The following is a 13103-nucleotide window of genomic DNA, read 5'->3' on the forward strand; positions in this document are numbered from 1 at the left end:
CATCATTTGCTTGTCATAGCAGCCAGGCAACTTCTCTGGCAACTTAGAACAGAGCTAGGTCAACACAACCCAGTCAATTGCCCATGCTATATGAAGGACAGCCTCAGGGAAGCAACCAGCATTGTTTAAAAAATTATTTCCAAACGGATAGACAAGAGGAGAAAGAATTCAACTATCACAAAAGACAGAGAAACCTGGTCTCACTGTTTAGAATGAGGATGTATTTAAAAGATAAAGTCTTAAAAGGACTCAATTCTGGACTCAAATGCTAAAGATCTCAGAAAGCAAGCAAGAATTACAATAAAAGCTCAGCTTTCAAAGAAAATACACATTTTGTATTTCAGGTGAATTTCCAGGCAATCCGTCTTTCTTTTAGGAGTGTCACACAGTGCTTTTCTTTCTTGCCCTTGTAAAATGGCTCCATTAATCTTGCATGTGGGTGACTACCTTTTGATGAAGTCTCACTGAGGATTATCAAGGGACAAAAAATAAGTGGGGGATATTAATGTGAATTCTATATTCAAGGGTCACCTTGCTTGGTTCACATTTTTTCTTTCAGGTTGGAAAAATTTTATAAATCACCTGAAAACATTAGCATTGCTGCAATTGCATTTTTTAGTTACTTATCTGAAACTATGCATTTTTGCATGTACGTATAATTTTTGAATAAACTATCCTGGGAAATACAAATTTTCCCAAAATCCTTCTTTTGTTGATGTTCCTATAATACTGTATTACTTATCTATTGTTTCCTAACAAATTATCTCAAATTTAGTGGCTTAAAATAGCAATAAACATTTATTTTTTCACAATGTCTGTGGTTCAGGAATGTGAGGATGACGCTGCCCCTGTGGAAATTAGTATACAAGTTGCTCAAAGAATTTAAAATAGATTTAGCATATGATCCAACAATTTCACTTCTGGGTATATACCCAAAAGAGCTGAAAACAGGGATTTGAACAGATATTCACATTCCTCCCATATTCACAGTAGCATTATTCACAATACCCAAAAGGAGGAAACAATGCAGATGTCAACTGACACATGAACGGATAAACAAAACATGGTACACACGTACAATGGAATATCATTTACACTTAAAAAGTAATGAAATTCTCAAAGACAATTAAAATGGCAGAAGAGTAGGGCGACCGTAAGCTTGCATCCTCCCCCAAAACAGCTAGATAAATATAAAATCATTCTGAACATCCAAGATATTGATCAGAAGTCTTAAAGAACAAGGCTGCATGTCCACAAACAGAAAAACAACCCATGGCAGGAACTTCAGAAGGTTGATTTGTGCGAGAAAAGATCCATGGGTGCTGCGGTGGGGAGGGATCCCTGATTGTGGAGAAATGAGCTAAAAGTGAAGAAAAAAAGAGTGAAAACACATATGGGGACTTCACAAGAAAACTGTTCCTCAAAACCATTGATGGGCAAAAAGGAGAGGTCCAATACCACAAGTGTTTTTTTTTTTTGTTTTTGTTTTTTTTTTTGAAGAGTAGAGCACAGAAGTTTTGGAGGTCAGTGCCTGGAGGTGCTCCAGTGAGGAAGCAGGGCAGAGCCCCAGAAACAGGCAACACAGTCTGAGGATCCCCTGGGTTGTACAGGGTGAAACAGTTCCCTCGCTTAGAGTGCATTTAGTAGAGGTGATACAGCCTCTCTGGACAAAAGACCCATTGGCACCAAAGAGCTGTCCCCTTCACCAGTAGACCAACAAAGATGTCTGCTGAGAGCAGCAAACCCTGGCAACATCTGTGTGCTGAGATTTACCGTAAACACCAAGCCACTGCTGTTGCACCACAAGGCAACTCTTTTCTGAGACAACCCAGCACTGGCCACAGCCCAGTGAGACCCTCCCCCAGAGGATCAGCACAAGCCTGAGCTGCAGCAGTCTCTGAAGTGTGGGGTTTTGGAACACAACTTCATCTGAGATAAAATCCAGGAAGGGAGCACTGCCTGGCAGATGGATAGCTTGGATACAGACAGGGTGAAGATGTGGATCTGAGAGAAGCCAGGGACACAGGAGGACTGAATAATTGCATGTATGTGAGGGCATGAACTTACCGCTCAGGAGACCGGGGCTAGGGAGCCATTTTTTGTCTCTAGCCCTTCAGCACTGATCAACTTCAGTGAGCTAAACAGCAACACCAACTAGAGAATGGAGTCATTATACCAAACACCATTCTCTGTTCCCTCCAAGTACATCATCACAAGGGCAAGTCAGCCTGAGAATCAGAGCAACAGCCCCTCCCCCCAGAAGACCAGCACAAACCCCACCCATTCATTAAGTCTACTGATCATGGAGTGTTGCAGAGCTTCAGCTCTAGGGGAAACAGGATCTAGCTTCCTTTGGATAGTGTTTGTTTGTTTGTTTGTTTGTATCTCCTGCTGTTTTTTTTATACAGAAATTGCAAATTTTTTATTTATTTTATTTTTAATTTTTAATTTTTTATCTTTTTTCTATCAAGCTTCTCTCAATAAGCAAACCAAAACAAACCTATAATCTAGATTCCTTTATTATTTTTTTAAATATTTTAATTTTTCTTTTTATTTTTTTCCCTCTAAAAAGACAAAATGGAAGAATTCACCTTAAAAGAAAGAACAGGAAGAAATGATGGCCATTCAGTCAATACAGATATAAGTAAGCTGTCAAACTAGAATTTAAAACAACAATTATAAGGATTCTAGTTGGGCTTGAATAAAGCATAGAAGACTCTAGAGAATCCCTTATTGCAGAGATAAAAGACCTAAAATCTAGTCAGGCTAAAATGAAAAATTCTATAATCGAGAAGTAAACTTAAATGGATGCTGTAACAGTGAGGAGTGAATTAGTGATATAGAAGATAAATTATGGAAAACAATGAAGCTGAAAAGAAGAGGGAAGCAAAGGTAATGGATTATAAAGGTAGACTGAAGGAACTCAATGACTTATTAGAAGGGAGTAACATTCATATAATAACAGTCCCACAGATTAAAAAAGGAAAAGGTCAAGGGAGCACCTGGGTGGCTCAGTTGGTGGAACATCTCAGTTTGGCTTAGGTCACAATCTCACTGTTTGTGAGTTCAAGCCTCACATCCAGCTCACTGCTCTCAGCCCAGAGCCTACATTGGATCCTCTGTCCCCATCTCTCTGTCCCCACCTCACTTGTGCTCTCTCTCTCTCAAAAATAAACATTTAAAAAGAAAGAAATTAAGACAATTGGAGGCACTTGGGTGCCTCAGTTGGTTGGGCGTCTGACTTTGGCTCAGGTCATGATCTCCAGGTCTGTGAGTTCAAGTCCCACATTGGGGTCTGTTCTGACAGCTCAGAGCCTGGAGTCTGCTTCAGAATGTGTATCTCTCTCTCTCTCTCTCTCTCTCTCTCTCTCTCTCTCCCCCTCATCCCCTTGAGCTCTGTCTCTCTCTCATTCTCTCTGTGTCTCAAAAATAAATAAACATTAAAAAAATAATAAAATAACAAAAAAAAAGTCCGAAGATTTATGTGAGTAAGTTATAGCTGAAAAATCTGGGGAAGGACACAGACACAAAAATTTAAGTACAGAGAACTCCCACTAAATTCAATAAAAGCCAGCAATCACCAAGGCGTATCATAGTCATATACAAAAATACACAGACAAGGAAAGAATCATGAAAACAGCAAGGGGGAAAAAGTCCTTAACTTACAAGAGAAGACAGATAGGTGTATAGCAGATCAGTCTACAGAAACTTGGCACACCAAAAGTGAGAATCATGATATATTCAATGTGCTGAATGAGAAAAATATGCAACCAAGGAAACTTTATTTAGCAAGGCTGTCATTCAGAATAGAAGGGAAGATAAACTGTTTCCCGGTAAAACAAAAACTAAAGGAGTTCATGACCACTAAACCAGTCCTGCAAGAAATATGAAGAGGGACTCTTTGGCAGGGTGGGGCGGGGAGCAAAAGCAACAATAACTAGAAAGGACTAAAGAACATAACCAGAAACACCAACTCTACAGGTAACACAATGGCACAAAATTCATATCTTTCAATAATCACTCTGAATGCAAATGGAGTAAATGCTTCAGTCAAATACATAGGGTATCAAAATAGATCAAAAACAAGACTCATCTATATGCTGCCTATAGGAGACTCATTCTAGACCTAAAGACATTGGAGGAAAGTAAGGGGAGAGAGAGCATCTATCATGCTAATGGATGCCAAAAGGAAGCCAGAGTAGACCTACTTATATCAGACAAACAATATTTTAAACCAAAGGCTGTAACATGAGATGAATAAGGATATTGCATCATAAATAAGGGGTCTATCAATCAAGGTCTAACAATTGTAAATATTTATGCTCCCAACTAGAAGAAACCCATATATGAAAATCAATTACTAACAAACATAAGAAATTCAGTGATAATAATATAATGATAGTAGGGGACTTTAACACCCACTTTCAGCAATGAACAGATCATCTAAGCAGAAAATCAATGAGAAAACAATGACTGACTGACACACTGGACCCTAATGACTTAACAGATATATTTAGAACATTCCATCCTAAAGCAGCAGAATGCACTTTTTTTTTTTGTGTGCACAAGGAACATTCTCCAGAATAGATCACATACTGGGTCACAAATCAGCCCTCAAAAAGTACAAAAGAATTGGGATCATACTATGCAAATTTTCAGACCACAATTCTATGAAACTTGAAGTCAACCCCAAGAAAAAATTTAGAAAGATCAAAAATACTTGGAGGTTAAAGAACATCCTACTGAAGAATGAATGGGTTGACCAGAAATTAAAGAAGAAATGAAAAAGTACATGGAAACAAATGAAAATGAAAACATGACAGTCCAAACTTTTTGGATGCAGCAAAAGCAGTCCTAACAGGGAAGTATATTGCAATACAGTCCAATCTCAAGAAACAAGAAAGGTCTCAAATACACACCTAACCTTGCACCTAAAGAGGCTAGACAAGGAAGAGCAAATAAAACCTAAAGACAGTGGAAGAAGGAAAATAATAAAGACTAGAGCAGAAGTAAATGATATAGAAACAAACAGAAAACATTAAAACAAATCAACAAAACTACAGCTGGTTCTTTGAAAGAATTAACAATATTGATAACCCCCTAGCCAGATGTATCAAAAATAAAAGAGAAAGGATTCAAATAAATAAAAATCACAAAAGAAAGGGAAGAGATCACAACCAACACCTCAGGAAAACAAGCAAGTATATGACAAAATTATGAAAAATCATATGCCAACAAAGTTGGCAATCTGAAAGAGATGGATAAATTCCCACAAACTCACAAAATACCAAAACTGAAACATGAAAAAATAGAAAATCTGAACAGACCCATAACCAGCAAAGAAATTGAAATAATAAAAATTCTCCCAACAAACAAAAGTCCAGGACCAGATGACTTCCAAGAGGAATTCTACCAGACATTTAAGAAACAGATAACACCTATTCTCAAACTGTTCCAAAAAAAATAGAAATGGAAGGAAAACTTCCAAACTCATTCTATGAAGTCAGCTTTATCTTGATTCCAAAACCAGACAAATATCCTACTAACAAGGAAAATTATAGATTAATATCCCTGATGAACATGGATGTAAAAATTCTCAAAAAGATACTAGCATATTGAATCCATTAAAGAATTATTCACCACAATCAAGTGCAATTTATTCCTAGGATGCAGTGCTGGTTCATTTTCCTAAATCAATCAACGTAACATACCACATTAATAAAAGAAAGGATAAGAGCCATATGATCCTCTCAATAGATGCAGAGAATGCATTTGACAAAATACAGTATACGTTCTTGATAAAAAAAAACAACCTTCAACAAAATAGGGATTGATGAAACATACCTCAACATCATAAAGGCCATATACGAAAGGCCCACAGCTAATAACATACTCAATCTGAAGAAACTGAGAGACTTTCCCTTATGTTCAGAAACGGAACAAGGATGTCCACTCTCACCATTATTATTTAACATAGTCTGGAACTCTTAGCCTCAGCAATCAGACAACAAAAATAAGTAAAATGCATCTAAATCAACAAGGAAGAAGTCAAATTTTCACTATTTGCAGATGACATGATACTCTATATAGAAAACCTGAATGACTCCACCAAAAAATTGCTGGAACTAATATGAATTCAACAAAGTCTGAGGTTATAAAAATCAATGTACAGGGGTGCCTGGGTGGCTCAGTTGGTTAAGCTTCTGACTTTAGCTCAGGTCATGATCTTGCAGTAAACAAGTTCAAGCCCCACGTCAAGCTCTGTGCTGACAGTTCAGAGCCTGAGCCTGCTTTGGATTCTGTGTCTCCCTCTCTCTCTACCTCTCCCCTGTTCATGCTCTGTCTCTCTCTCTCTCAAAAATAAATCAAATTTTTTAAAAAATAATAAGAAATAAAAATCAATGTACAGAAATTTGTTGCATTTATATACACCAATAACAAAGCAGCAGAGAGAGAAATCAAGGATTCAATCCCATTGGCAATTGCATCAAAAACTATTAGAGACCTAAGAATAAACCTAACCAAAGAGGTAAAATATTTCTACTCTGAAAACTATAGAACACTTAGAAAGTGTTCTTATAGAAAGAAATTGAAGAATACACAAAGGAATGGAAAAGCATTTCAGGCTCATGGATTGGAAGAACAAACAAACATTGTGAAAATGTCTATACTACCCAAGGCAACCTACATTTAATGCAATTTATATCAAAATACCACAAGCATTTTTTACAGAGCTACAATAAACAATCCTAAAATTTGTATGGAACTAAAAAAGTCACTGAATAGTCAAAGTAATCCTGAAAAAGAAAAACAAAACTGAAGGCATCACAGTTCCAGATTTCAAGCTATATTATAAAGCTTTAGTCATCAAGACATTATAATACTGGCACAAAAACAGACACAGAGATCAATGGAACAGAATATAAAACTCAGAAATGGACCTACAACTATGTGGCCAATTTATCTTCAACAAAGCAGGAAAGAATATCCAGTGGAAAGAAGACAGTCTCTTCAACAAATGGTGTTGGGAAATCTGGATAGCAACATGTAAAGGAATGAATTTGGCCCAGTTTCTTAGACAAAAATGAATTTAAATGGATGGAAGACCTCAACGTGAGACAGGAAACCATCAAAATCCTACAAAGAACACAGGCAGCAGCCTCTTTGTTCTTGGCCATAGCAACTTCTATCTAGACACGTTGCTGGAGGCAAGGGACACAAAAGCAAAAACGAACTTTTAGGACTTAACAAGATAAAAAGCTTCTGCACAGCAAAGAAAACAATCAACAAAATTAAAAGGCAGACTATGGAGTAAGAGAATTATTTACAAATGACATATCTTATAAGGGTTAATATCCAAAATCTATAGAGAACTCATCAGGGCATCTGGGTGCCTCAGTTGAGCGTCCAACTCTTGATTTAATCTGTGGTCATGATCCCAGGGTCATGGAATGGAGCCCTGACAAGCTCTTCACTGAGCGTGGAGCTTGCTGAAGATTCTCTCTCTCTCTCTCTCTCTCTCTCTCTCTCTCTCTCTCTCTCTTCCTCTCCCTGTCACTCTCTGTCTCTCTCTGTCTCTCTCTCTCTCTTCCTCTCCCTCTCTCTCTCTCTCTTCCTCTCCCCTCCAGCTCTCCACTGACCCCACTCTATTTTTAAAATACTAAAAAATATTTTTAAGGAACTTATCAAACTCAACACCCAAAAAACAACTAATTCATTTAAGAAATGAGAAGAAGACATGGATAGACACTTTTCCAAAGAAGACACCCAGATGCCTAACAGACACATGGAAAGATGCTCAACATCACTCATCATCAGGGAAGTACTACTAATAAAAACCATGATGATATACCATCTCCCACTGTCAGTATGGCTAAAATAACAACACAAGAAACAACAGGTGTTGGCGAGGTTTTGAAGAGAGGGAAACCCTCTTTTACTGTTGGTGGGAATGCAAACTGGTGCAGCCGCTCTGGAGAATACTACGGAAGTTCCTCAAAAAGTTACAAATAGAACTATCCTTTGATCCAGCTATTGAATTACTAGACATTTACCCAAAGTATACAAAAATACAGATTGAAAGGAGAACATGCACTCCGATGGTTATAGCAGCATTATCTACAATAGCTAAACTATGGAGAAGGCCCAAATGTCCACTGATTGATGAATAGATTAAGAGGATGTGGTATTAGTCAGCTATCAAAGGAATGAAATCTTGGCATTTGCAATAACATGGATGGAGTTAGAATGTATGTACTATGCTAAGTGAAATAAGTCAGACAGAGAAATACAAATACCATATGATTTCACTCATATGTGGAGTTTAAGAAACAAACCAGATGAGCATATAGGAGAGAGAAAGAAACAAACCATAAGAGGCTCTTAGAGAATACACTGAAGGTTGATGGAGGGATGTGTGGGCGATGGGCTAGATGGGTGATGGGTACTTATCATGAGCACTTGTATGCAAGTGATGAATCTCTGAATTATACTCCTGCAATCAATAGTGCACTGCATTTTAACCAATGAGAATTTAAGTAGAAATTTGAAAAGAAAAAAAAAAGTAGGATAAGCACACACACACACACAGAAATAATTTTATACTTTAGGTATATACAGTTTATTTTATGCCAATTACACCTGAATAAACTGTGAGATAGTTTCCATTGCTGCACAGCATCTGCCAGCATAAAGTCTCTCAATCAAGAGGAGTTTTGGGATGAAATTTATTTTAATGTTGGGTTATATGATAGAAATAGATCATTAAGTCATTGTGGGAAAAGCAAAACATTTTCTATTATATTCGTTTGTTGTTATAAATTATATATGTGTGTATATGTACGTACATATGTATATATATATGTATATATATGTATATATATATATATATATACACATATATATACAGTATAGAAAATTTATTTGAAGCTTATATTAGTTTCCTGAGGCTGCCATAACAAAATACCACAGACTGACCACTTAACAGAAAGTTATTGTCTCACGTTTCTAGAGGCTGGAAGTTTGAGATCAGGGATTGGCAGAGTTGGTCCCTTCTAAGGCCTCTCTCACTGACTTCCAGACAGACACCTCTGCATCTCTTTATATATTCTTGCCTCTGTGTGTGTCATGCCTTTATCTTCATGTGGTATTTTTTTTTAAATAAGAACAACAGTCATATTGTTTCAGGGGCCCACCCTACTCAAGTATGACCTCATCTTAACTAATTACATCTGCAATGACTATCTCCAAATAAGGTCACCTTCTGAAGTACTGACAGCTGTACTTGGATATAAAAATTGGGGGGGGGGATAATTCAATTCAAAACAAAGCTCCACCTCATATTTTAATTTTTTCCCTCTCTCTAAACTTTTTAATTGAGCAAAGTGTATTTTAAAATTTAGTAAATATGATACAGATTAGACATTCAGCAATATCTATAAAAAGAATCATCAAAAAATCAGAATTGCTATTTACTGAGAATCACAGATAACTAATATAGCTCCTTTTCTTAAGAGTTATTTTTCTTTAGGGGTGCCTGGGTGGCTCAGTTGGTTAAGCATCCAACTTCAGCTCAAGTCATGATCTCGTTCGAGATCATGAGTTCGAGCCCCATGTCAGGCTTTGTGCTGACATCTCAGAGCCTGGAGCCTGCTTTGGATTCCCTCCCTCTCTGCCCCTCCCCCACTCGCATTCTGTCTCTCTCTGTCTAGCAAAAAATGAATAAACATTCAAACAATTTTTGAAAAGTTATTTTTCTTTAAACTAAAGAAACAGTGGTAACTAATGATAAAACAACCATGACCACAACAGCAGTATTAGAGATTAAGCAACTCTCCACTACCCTTACTTATGTTTTTTTTCTTATTCAAGAATAATTAACATACAGTGTTATATTAGTTTCAGGTGTATAATACAGTGATTCAACAATTATGTTTCTCAGTGTTCATCAGTAAGCATATCCTTTATCTATTTCACCCATCCCCCCTGCCCGTGTCCTCTCTGGAAATCATCAGTATGTTCTTCATAGGTAATGGTCTGTTTTTCTTATTGTCTCTGTTTGCTTGTTTTGTTTCTGAAATTTCACATATGAGTGAAATCATATGGAATTTGACTTATTTCACTTAGCATTATACTGTCTAGGTCCATCCAGGTTGTTACAAATGGCACAATTTCACTATTTATTATGTTCCAATAAGAATCCATTGTATATTTATACCACTTCTTTATCCATTCATCTGGTGAGGAACATTTGGGCTGCTTCCATACCTTGGCTATTGTAAATAATGATGCAATAAACATAGTGGTGGATATATCCCTTCAGATTAGTGTTTTTGTTTTATTTGGGTAAATCCCAGTAGTGAAGGTACTGGATCACCTGATAATCCTATTTTTAAGTTTTTACAGAACCTCTACACTGTTATCCACAGTGGCTGCACCAGTTTGCATTCCCACCACTAGTGCAAGAGAGCTCTCCCTTCTCCACATCTTCAACACCTGTTGTTTCTTGTGTTGATTTTAGCCATTCTGACAGGTTTGAGGTGACATCTTATGGTAGTTTTGATTTGCATTGCCCTGATCGTAAGTGATGATGCACATCTTTTCATGTGTCTGTTGGTCATCTGTGTCTTCTTTGGGGAAATGCCTATTCATGTCTTCTGCCCATTTTTAATTGGATTATTGATTTGTATCAGTTCTTAATATATTGTGGACACTGATTCCTTATATATTGTGGACACTAATTCTTTATCAGATACGTCATTTGCAAAATCTCCCATTCCATGAGTTGCCTTTTAGTATTGTTGATTATTTACTTTGCTGTGCAGAAGACTTATTTTAATGTGGTCCCAACAGTTTATTTTTGCTTTTATTTCCCTTGCCACAGGAGACCTATATAGAGAAAGTTACTATGGCCCATGTAAAAGTAGTTACTGCCTGTGTTTTCTTCTAGGATTTTTATGGTTTCAGGTCTCACATATAGTTCTTTAATCCATTTTGAATTTGTTTTTCTGTATGGTGTAAGAAAATGGTCCAGTTTCTTTTGCCTGTTGCTATCCAGTTTTCCTAACACAATTGGTTGACAACACTTTTTTTCCCATTGGCTATTCTTTCCTGCTTTATCAAAGATATTGACCATATAGTTGTGGGGTTATTTCTGGGTTTCCTATTCTGTTCCATTGATCTCTGTGTCTGTTTTGGGGCCCATACCATACATTTTGGTTACTACTGCTTTGTAATATAACTTGAAGTCTGGAATTGTGGTTCCTCCAGCCTTGCTTTTCTTATTCAAGATTGGTTTGGCTATTCGGGGTCTTTTGTGCTTCCATACAAATTTTAGAATTGCTTTAGTTCTGTGAAAAATTCTGTTGGTATTTTAATAGGGATTTTATTAAATGTGTAGACTGTTTTGGGTAATATGGACACTTTAACAATATTTTTCCTTCCAATCCATAAGCATGAATGTCTTCCCATTTCTTGGTATCATCTTTAATTTCTTTCATCAACGTTTTATAGTTTTCAGAGTACAGGTCTCTCACTTGTTTGGTTACGTTTATTCCTAGATATCTTATTGGGTTTGGTGCAAATTTAAATGGGATTATTTTCTTAATTTCTCTTTGCTGCTTCATTATTAGTGTATGGAAATGGAACAGATTTCTGTACATTGATTTTGTATCCTGTGACTTTACTGAATTCATATATCAGTTCTAGCACTGTTTTGGTGGAGTCTTTTGGGTTTTAGATACATAGTATCATGTCATCTGAGAATAGTAAAACTTCTTCTTTAACTAATTTGGACACCTTTTATTTCTTTTTGTTGTCTGATTTCTGTGGCTAGGACTTCCAGTACTATGATGAATAAAAGTTGTGAGAGTGGACATGCTTGTGTTATTCCTGACCTTAGGGGAAATTCTTTCAGATTGTCCCCATTGAGGATGATGTTAGCTGTGGGATTTTCATATAAGACCTTAATTATGTTGAGATATGTTTCCTCTACACCTACTTTCTTGAGAGTTTTTATTATGAATGAATGTTGTACTTTGTCAAATGCTTTTTATGCATCTATTGAAATGATCATATGGTTCTTATTTTTTCTCTTATTGATGTGATATATCACATTGGTTGACTTGCAAATATTCAACCATGCTTGCAACCCAGGAATAAATCTCACTTGATCATGATGAATTTTTTTAATGTATTGTTGAATTCAATTTGCTGGTATTTTGTTGAGGATTTTTGCATTTATGTTCGTCAGACATATTGGCCTGTAGTTTTCTTTTTTGTGTGTGGTGTTTTTAATCTGACTTGGGTGTATCAGAGTAATGCCAGTTTTATAGAATGAATTTTGAAGTTTTATTTTCTTTTCTATTTTTTTTGGAATAGTTTGAAAATAGATATTAACTCTTCTTTAAATGTTTAGTAGTCTATGACTGTGGAGCCATTTGGTTCTGTAATTTTGTTTGTTGGGACTTGTTTGATTACTGATTCAATTTCTTTGCTAGTTATCAGTCTGTTCAATTTTAAATTTCTTCCTGTTTTAGTTTTGGTAGTTTATATATTTCTAGGCACTAATCTATTTCTTCCAGGTTGTCCAATTTATTGGCATATGGTTTTTCATAATATTCTCCTATGATTTTTTTTTTATTGTGGTGGTGGTTATTTCACCTCTCTTATTTGTGAATTTATTTATCTGGGTCCTTCCCCTTCTCTTTTTGATAAGTCTGGCTAGGGGGTTATCAATTTTATTATTATTTTTTTTTCAAAGAACCAGCTCCTTGGTTTCACTGTTCTGTTCTTTGTTTTTGTTTTTGTTTTTTTTAAGTTTCTATGTCATTTATTTCTGCTCTAATCTTTATTATTTCCCTTCTGCTTACTTTAGGCTTCATTTGTTGCTCTTTTTCCAGCTCATTTAGGTATAAAGTTAGATTGTTTATTTTTGAGATTTTTCTTTCTTCTTAAGGTAGGCCTGTTTTTCTATATACTCTCTTATGACCACTTTTGCTGTACCTCTAAGGTTTTGGACTGCTGCGTTTTCATTTTCATTTGTTTCCATGTACTTTTGGATTTCTTCTTTTAGTTCCTGGTTGACCCACTTACTGTTTAGTAGC

The sequence above is a fragment of the Acinonyx jubatus genome, chromosome B3 (genome assembly GCF_027475565.1).
Source record: "Acinonyx jubatus isolate Ajub_Pintada_27869175 chromosome B3, VMU_Ajub_asm_v1.0, whole genome shotgun sequence".
NCBI classification, from domain to species: Eukaryota; Metazoa; Chordata; class Mammalia; order Carnivora; family Felidae; genus Acinonyx; species Acinonyx jubatus.